Consider the following 9,217-nt stretch of genomic DNA (forward strand, 5'->3'; position numbering starts at 1 on the left):
GGGACTTTTCTGGGGTGGATGGAGTGTGGCGAGGCTTGTCCTGACTGCCATACACACACAGGTCAGCTGTCCCATGTGTTAGGTAGGCCTTTGGTACTCAGGCCAGGGATGCTAGAACCTGGCTACTTGGCTTCCTGCCAAGCTCCTGCTGCAGGACAAGAAGCAAACCGCTGGATCTCCTCTGTGCATAGGCCCATGGGGTGACTTCAAAAACCAAAACCACCCTGCCATTTGCACCACTACTGTTGCCCCTGAGGGCCTGCACCATTCCTGGAAGTATTGCAACACCAGGGCCAAGAGTTGCCTCCTTATTCCAACTCCCTGCTCCAAAAATCTATTTAATGTATTGTCCTTGGATAGAGGACATATCAGATATTAAACACATAAGAACCTCATATTAGCCAAAAGGCCAGGAAGTAATTATCTTCCAATTCTTAATCCCAAACTCAAATATGTCAATCTTAGATTACGAACTCTATGAAGTACACAAGTATAAGCATGTTTTGTTCTCCCAAGACCTCCTTCGACTGATAGGTATTTCATATAGTCGACTTCTTTACCTTCACTGGTAAGCATATTGGGCAAATGAGATGATTGGAACTCCCTGAATTCTGGTTTACCTTCGCAAGATATTTGTAACAGACGTGGCTTAAGACTCTCTCATAATGCCTACATTAGCCAAAACAATTGCCACCTGAAGTTGTTAGGAATTGGGTTTTTAAAACAAATTGTTCTGAAATTGCAAAGTGACTCTCTCGTGTTGATGATCTGTGAACTTTCTATGGAAATTTTCTGTAGGAGATGAAGAATTTTCTATTTCAATAAAAAAAGAAGATATTGAAGGAGACCTCACCTTGATCGTCTCAAAGTGCTTCTTGAAAAATGATACTAAGAAGTGCAATTTTGACTTTATGACCCTCAAGCCTGGAGTTCTGCTTTTGTGTATAGTCAAGCAAGCTCCAATTGGATTAACCTTTTTGCTGATAACTCTGTACTCTGGATAAAGCAGTAAAAAAAAATAACTATGTGAGGGCATTGGAAGAAACCCCAAAGCAGACAGATCCAGGACGCAAGCCGATTCCAGGAGAAGGGAACCATGTGGTGGAAGTTTCCTCTTCCTAGCTTTGAAGCAGTTGGCAGTCCCCAGTCTGCGTCACGTTCTGCAGTTACAACTCAGTGGAAAACCCACAGATATCATGGCTTGAAGAATTAGTTGAGAGTTTGCAGCAAACAGAGCTGCTGGAAAATGAAAAGGTAAAGGGGAGAGCCAGATTTTCGGGTATAGCCTTATAGTTTGTTATCATGACTGATGGATGACTCTTGTGCAACTGGTCACAATGAATATGTATGGGAAAATGAGCTTCATCAAAATAGAGCTAACGATTTTAAATCAGTATAATTCAGTAGCCACACTGAAGATTGCCCAACAGCTAGAATAAATATTATTCATGAGCTAGAGAAATACAAAGGATGCATATATATTTAAGATTTTAGGAACAGAGTTCTGATTCTGTAATTATAATTGATCTTTTTCCATCTAGAAGAGCAATTACACCCATTTTAAGGGTATGGTCTTGCCAATTTATTGACTAGTAAACCAGCATTCCGTTAGACTTTAAGTAGGAGAGATTTCCTTAAATAACCCATCACTTTTTTCTTTGCATTTCTAACATCAATACACTCACTGATGACCCCGGCTGAGAAACTCAGTTTGAATTTCTATCATGATTTCCCTTATGGGTCTTGAATTCATCCACAGACTGACTTGTCCAAAGAATTCATCCAATGGCACCCATCTCTCTAATTGAACTGCTACTCTGCTTCCTAACTTGATTTAATTAGTTCTTTCAAAGATTCTCTGTCTCTCACATCAATTTTGCATTGATGCCTTTCGTTAATATACATGTCACCCTCTTCCATTCGGCGGCACCGACATGGAATGGAGTCCAGGTTGAGTATAGAATAGATTCCTGACCGTTGTTGAATGAATGAATGAGCAGATGCATAATTAAATTTCCTTGGAAAAAAGCAGGTCATGTTAAAGAGGCTAGAAAGGAAGTTCTTTCACTGGTCACCATCTTCTCTGCTAGAGGAACCATCAGACTTAGCTTTAAGACAGCCTATCAGGAGAGTCCCGGGGGATTCCTTGCCTCCTTTTGTTGGAATACCCTGTTTTTGTCTTCAGGAAAACAACGGAGCTGTAGTCCTCTTCCAACCCGACTGAGGGGGAGACAACAGGCTGAAGATGAATAGACTGGCGTTTAAATTTTGGTTCCTCCATTGTCATCCATGGAAACTTTTGCCCATGCCTGATCCTTGCCAAGTCTGTCTCCGAGGTCTGTGAAGATAATGGGTTGCTCTGGGGGGATGAGATGAGACAATGAAACATTTCTAGTCAAATAATATCTGGGCACAGTAATAATCATAACAATCCCCTTGGGTTTTCCTATGGGTTAGGCACGTTATACATATTATTTCAAATAATACCCATAGCTGGTAGGTACTATCTTCAGATTCATTTTACAGAGGGAAAAGAAAAAGACTGACAGCAGGGTTATTTGCCCACCAGATTTCGGTAATGGGTTGGCGTCCATCCACACTTTCTCACGCGCTCCTTAGTCAGGAGTTGGGAGTAGTTACCACCGACATCAACCATCCTAGTGTGTATGCATCTCATTTGTGAAACAGTAGAGCATCATGTATTCTTGGTTTTTCTTTTTTTTAAGATTTTATTTATTTATTTGACAGATAGAAATCACAAGTAGGCAGAGAGGCGGGCAGAGAGAGGGAGAGGAGGAAGCAGGCTCCACACTGAGCAGAGAGCCTGATGTGGGGCCCCATCCCAGGACCCTGGGATCACAACCCGAGCAGAAGGCAGAGGCTTTAACCCACTGAGCCACCCAGGTGCCCCTCATTCTTGTTTTAAAAGGTGATCATAATCACTCCATAGCATTTGGGAGACCTGGGGTGGGGAAGGGTTTGAAGTTGCCAAGCATCCCAAGTTTCTCAAGATCTCTCTGTGACGACACGACCTTCATGAAGTGGGCAAAAAACTGCATGTTCACAACACACCAATCAGAGGATCCTTTGCTTTTTTCCCCCAAAGTACTGTTTTTTAAACTGCCTTCTACCTCCATAATCTCAGAATTTATGCCTGTATGTGTCATAAAGATGTTTAGGATCTGCTTAAATCAATAAAGATAAATGTTCCTGGGAGTAGCCATATTCAGAACATGGTTTGTTTTTAGGATCACAGCTCCCTACCCCTCCAAAACAAAAACAAAAACAAAAACAAACCAAAAAGCCCACAAAAAACAAAAACAAAAAAAACAAACAAATCCTTACCCAAACCCAGTGTTCACTGTAGGACCCTGTCAACATGGAAACCTTAGGGCTTGTGTCCATCATGGTGATATTTGGGATCCCAGCTCTAAGATGTCTCCTTTTCTCTGATAGACTAGATACCCCAATAAAGGGCTGCCCTTCCACTTCCCCTCTGCTTGGCAAATGCATATAAAAAGGGATCTCCTGGAAAGTGACATTTTTTAGAGACGTTACTCTTCATTGGCTTCAAGGATTGCTTGATAGAAGACAAGCTCGTGCCCTTTAACTCCACCTTCAGGCTCCGAGGCTGGATCCATCAATTTTCCCTTTCCATAAAGATGTCTTAGCTGTCTCTTGAGCTAATTTATGTTTCTGTTCTTATTTGGCAATTTACTTTCATGGTTTAACATCCCAAACAAACAAAACGGCATTTCTGGACATTCTTTACTGTTCTTATTTGATACTATATATATTCTATATATTTTGTGCTTCTTGATCAAATGATCCAATGCCTTTTTAATTTTTGAATATGCTGTGGTGGGAACATTTCCTGTCATTAAAAGCTCAGTGAGATTGTGTGTTAGTGGTTTTCATGTGTTAGATGTGGGAATTGAAAATATTGAGATTAGGAAGAGAGACTTCTATAGCTTTGGATTTCTAAAAATAAATACGATGAACTAAAAATCATTAAGGGGTCAAGATTGTGGTATTGTTTGCAAGTACAGAGAGAAGTTCTAGACTGGTTTCAAAATGGTGTGTTTCTATCTTAATTATATTTGTAAGTACTTTCTCTTGTAAATTTGTGAAATTTACAGTATGATTTATCTACTTCTATGTAGGCTCAGTTAGGCCAGGGAGGTCAAATATGTTATAAAAAAAAATTCTGAATTTTAATCTTGCACTTTGCATCTGACATGGTTGAAAATATGAAAAAATTAAGCAGTGTTTTTATAATTCTAGTTTTTTTTTTTTTACCTCTGCAGCATGATTTCATTGTAATATGGATAAGCCTTAAAAGGTTGTTAAGAAGAGAGTGAATATTGTTGAGCTATTGAAAATAGTAAAATGAACATACCCTGAGTTTCCCCTCTAAAGTATTTTATTTGGCTACAGAAGGATTATCTCAGATGCTGTTACATTTAAAATGTTTACCACCATATCTTAAGGCTAAAAACTATGATACATCTGGCTGTCTTTGTTTGTAAAAGGATGTTTCTTTTTTTTTTTTAATTTTTAAAGAAGATTCTATTTATTTATTTGAGAGAGAGAGAGCACACACGAGCAGAGGGGAGAAGCAGAAGGAGCAGAGAGAGGCAGACACAGAAGGAAAAACAGGGTCCCCCCCTGAGCAGAGAACCCAAAACAGGGCTTGATCTTAGGACCTTGAGATCATGATCTGAGCTAAAGGCAGACAGTTAACCGACTGAGCCACCCAGAGACCCCACAGGGTATTTTTTTTATTTCCTCCCCCAATCTGACTAAAATTGTGAGGAAAGCCAGACTTCCAGGCCGAAAGACATACAAAGCAATATCATGGGTCAGATTTTCTAAAGCAGTTTGGAATAACTAGGATTTGGAGACCTGTACCCTTATCCCCTATTTCTTGGGATCCACTGCTTTCCCTCCCTGTCTTACTGAGTAACTCGGAAGCTGTACATCTTTGGCTGCAGTTGATGGGTCCAGTGATGGGCTTCCGACATTAGATAGGCCCATCTGAATCTTTCCTTTGGGTTTTCCCAACTGGTACCATTCTTTGCAAGCGGTAGTAGCGCAATGGTGTACAGTTCACAGGTGGTTAGTGGCTCTGCTGGATAGGTGTTATGGGGCCCCCACAACCATGGTTCTGTGTTTCTGTGCTCATATCATTCTCCCCCTTTTAGTGTGAGCAGGGTCTGTGACTTGGGATTATATTAATAATCTTGGGTTGCCTAGAATGCTAGAAGTTGGCTACTTACAATAGTGCTGGCTTGGGTAGCTATACTAGAATCTTCCCTGGTTAAACGGATGTTTTGGTGCCAAGTATAGGCTAAATTTAGAACTAACCATATAAAAAGCATTGGCTCTACCTTCTGACTTAATGTAATGTTGTTTCAGTTCATTAATTTTGGTCATTCAAGTGTATAACATTCATGACAACCCCCTGTCCTTTTTCTTTCTTTTTTTTTTTTTTTTTCAGATCAATTTTATTAAATTTCAGTTTGAATACAGTTCACTTCAATTATCGAAGTTATTGTGTCCTTGCCATTCAGGCAATACTACTAATTCTTTGGTTAAAAAATTCCCAGTGGTCTTTGCCAGTCTCCTCACATACCACGGATAACAGAAATACTGTGAAATACAAAGTCATCATATCAGCTTAAACTATGAGGATGGCATTTGATTCTATAGGATTACTTGATTTTATAGTTGTTATTCCTTTTATTTCTGGATATAACAGCATTGCTCACCTGGCCCTCTCTTCTCTCTCTTTGGCCCCAAATGCTAGAAATTGGCTACTCACAGTGATACTTGTTCAGTTGTCTTAAAATCAAAGTTATTCTAAAAAGACAAATCGATGAAAGACAAAGGAACGAATCAACAGGGCACACGGGTGGCTCAGTGGATTAAGCCTCTGCCTTCGACTCAGGTCATGATCTCAGAGTCCTGGGATCGAGTCCTGCATCGGGCTCTCTGCTCAGCGGAGAGCCTGCTTCCCTTCCTCTCTCTGTGCCTGCCTCTCTGCCTACTTGTGATCTCTGTCAAATAAATAAACAAAATCTTAAAAAAAAAAAGAAAGAAAGAAAGAAACGAATCAACAGAATGTCACCCTGAACTGTACTGTGTAGGTCACATCAGTGCAGTGAGCATTAAACTGGGAAGGGGTGTGTGTGGAAGGCTTCCCAAGTGCATTCTGCATTTGGTTACACTTTCTGTTTTGAAGTTTGGTCTTAAAGACAATGAAAGAGACCTAAAGTATTGAAGATCATCACCTTGAATTGGTGTATGCATTCATTTGCAGATTGTTTACTTAAATACCCAACACAGATATATGATGCACATGATTAAAAGTACTATTGGATGTCAAACACACGGGAGTCCAGAAGAATCAAAATTAATGATAGAGAGCAACGTTTCTATGGGGATCTTTTTCCTTTCTTCAGTCAAGAAATACCTTCCCTCTGTGTGGTGTCAGCCGAGTCCTTATGTGACAGATCGGTGAGATGAGTAGATGTTCTGACTCATGATAACATATTTCTCATTCCTAGTACATCATTGCAAGGCCATTCTTATTCCCATTTTGTAGATGGAGCTCTAAGGCTTACTCAGGACCCATCTCCAGTTACATTCGCCGGGCACCGTATATGTCCTATCTTGGTGGATGTTCTCGCAACAGAAGATTCCATGAGCAAGGAAGCATGGTAGATATCCTTCACGGAATTTAATCATAAACACTAGTGGACAGAAAAAGGCTCTGAGAAGCTGTAATGCAGAAAATCAGGCAAAGAAAGGGATAGAGCATGGAGAGAAGGTCGAAGAGAGAAACTGGCTTACCCATTAAACGATCAAACGTAATCATGCCGAGGTAGACTTTTCCCCAGGATGCTTTCTGATATTCTTTGGCCCGTGCCAGCAAACTTGTCCTCCCCACCCCATCTCCAAAGCTTTTCTCTGGACAGGGAGAGGAGAAGCCTGGCCTGGGGTTGTTCATTAGCAAAACAAATGTCGGGGGGGGGGGTGGTCACACTCTGTGCCAGTCACCGGGGTAGGCACCTGACTTTTGATGTGGAGCTGGAAGGATGCTCCCACCCACCCTCTGAGAGAAGAGATGAGCAGAGAAGGAAACAAGCCGTTGGGACGAAATACGATACAGATGTCAATCAGAGAAAAGTGAAGGATGTTAATAGAGGACATCGGCAGGAGTAACCCAAGATGACCAGGGAGGGAAGCACGGAAGGCTTCTTGGAGGAGGAATAAGGTGGAGGATTTAAGCTAAAACCTGCGTGGTAGGTTTCTGTTTCAAAAGAGCCATTTTGTTGCAGGGCAGAAGGCCTGGAGGGAAAAAACCTTTCGGTGTGGCCGGAGCTGTCCCTGGAGGAATTACTGGCTAGGCTGAGGAGACCGGCAGGGGCCAAATTTTGAAGGGCCTCGAAGACTCTTTTTATTTTTTTTTCTTTTTAATGAATCAAGCGATTATTATTTTTAATGGTTCCCTTTTATCCTAAGATTTTATTAAACTTTTATATAGTCTCTTTTCACTTAAGTGAACGGACAGGTTCCAGGGTTACCAAATATCAAAGCCAAAGATGCCCTGATTTTTATGACTTTTGCCAGATTTGAGAGTGTTTTATGATTGTTCATTTAGCAGCAGTGTCTAAAGAAGAAAATATTGCAACACATGCTCGAGCGTTTTTTTTTTTTCAATTAAACTTTAAATGAATGCAGAAATCGGGGTGCTCCCTTCCTTTAAATGGTTTAAATTTTAACAATACATTTTGCATGGTGAAATAAAGAGCCAGCTATAAATGCAATGAATATTTGTTTATGATGTCTTGGTGGTAATTGGGTTTAGCAAGGCATGCAGAGAGCAGCTTTCTTCAAATGACTTATTGGAAATGTAAAAGGAAGACAAGTTTCCTTTCGACAAGCAAGCTTTTTTTTCTTCAATCCCAGCCATGGTATTATGAATAAATTGCGGCTCAGATTTAACACCGAGCATAAAAGACCCTTGTCCCAGATGCATGGACATAACTTATAATTACTATACTATGTAAAGTATGCTCTTACTATTTGACTTACATTTGCTATAATTACTGGGTATTATTCTTCAAGTAGCTGGGAATAAATGATCATTAACAGATGATGTCCTGTGTAATTCTGGTATATGATAACCAGCACAAATTTATTCTTCCCTCTGGAGGTAAAATGCTTAGCTTATAATAACAATTTAAGAAGGGGGTGCGGGGCATGTGTTTAGAACCCGCTTCCTGAGCCTTCAGGTTCCCTGAAAATATTTTGCTGCTTCTATAAAATTCCATTAGTTTATTTATTTTCCTTTAACATTTTTTTTTTTTAAACAAGCGTGTGTTTCTTTAGTTAAGAATCATGTTCCATCAGAACTAGTCTGGCCCAGCTGTGTCTCAACTGTTTTTTTTTATTGCTGTAGGACGACAGTCTCAGGATGAACACAATTGTCTTTAAAGTCAGAGATTTCACCCATGACAACTAGGATGCTTTTTTTTCCAGTGACTGAGTTTTCACCTTCAAATCCCAGAGGTCACACAAAGGTAATGTTTTCCTTAAAACATACCTATTAAAGTGACCTAAGCCTTAACATAAACAAAATCTTTTAAAATGCAGACATCCGAAAAATCCCGGATTTCAATCCTGGCTCCCATGTTTGAATATGAAAAGGAGAACCAGGCATAATGAATTTCCTTTTGAAGCAAGACTTTTAACCCTAGTTTTAGTGAAGTCCCCATGCCTATCCCCATACATTCCTAGCTTGGATTTTCTTCTTTTAATGGAAAAAAAAAAAAAAAATCACTTGTCAACCCTAAGTACCAACTCTTATCAATTATCATCTCTTTCCAACCATGTCATATATTTCAACTGTGTTGACTATGAGGTCATTAGAAAGAAAAAAAAAAATCTCAGTCTTTCCTGGCCTAAACTTTCCCCAACAATATTATTTATCACATGGCCATGCAAACCTACCTTCCACCTCTCTGACAATATGACTCAGCTATAAAAGTTTGTGAATGTGTGTTGTCTTAAGATATGATTAAAGCAGATAAGGAAGGAGGACTGAAACTGACGTTGATTAAACGCCTACTATGTGTAGAGTGCGTTTATGGACATATCTTCACTATTAGTCACTTTGTTTTTCAGAGGAGGGTTTAGAAAGCCTGCACCC

The 9,217-nt window shown here is 40.0% G+C and overlaps 1 pseudogene; it reads right to left on the reverse strand.

Moving 5' to 3' along the window:
* Positions 1-254: 254 nt before the first annotated feature.
* Positions 255-421, reverse strand: LOC132021064 (U2 spliceosomal RNA; annotated as a pseudogene).
* Positions 422-9,217: the final 8,796 nt, after the last annotated feature.

The sequence above is a fragment of the Mustela nigripes genome, chromosome 6, assembly GCF_022355385.1.
Source record: "Mustela nigripes isolate SB6536 chromosome 6, MUSNIG.SB6536, whole genome shotgun sequence".
NCBI lineage: Eukaryota > Metazoa > Chordata > Mammalia > Carnivora > Mustelidae > Mustela > Mustela nigripes.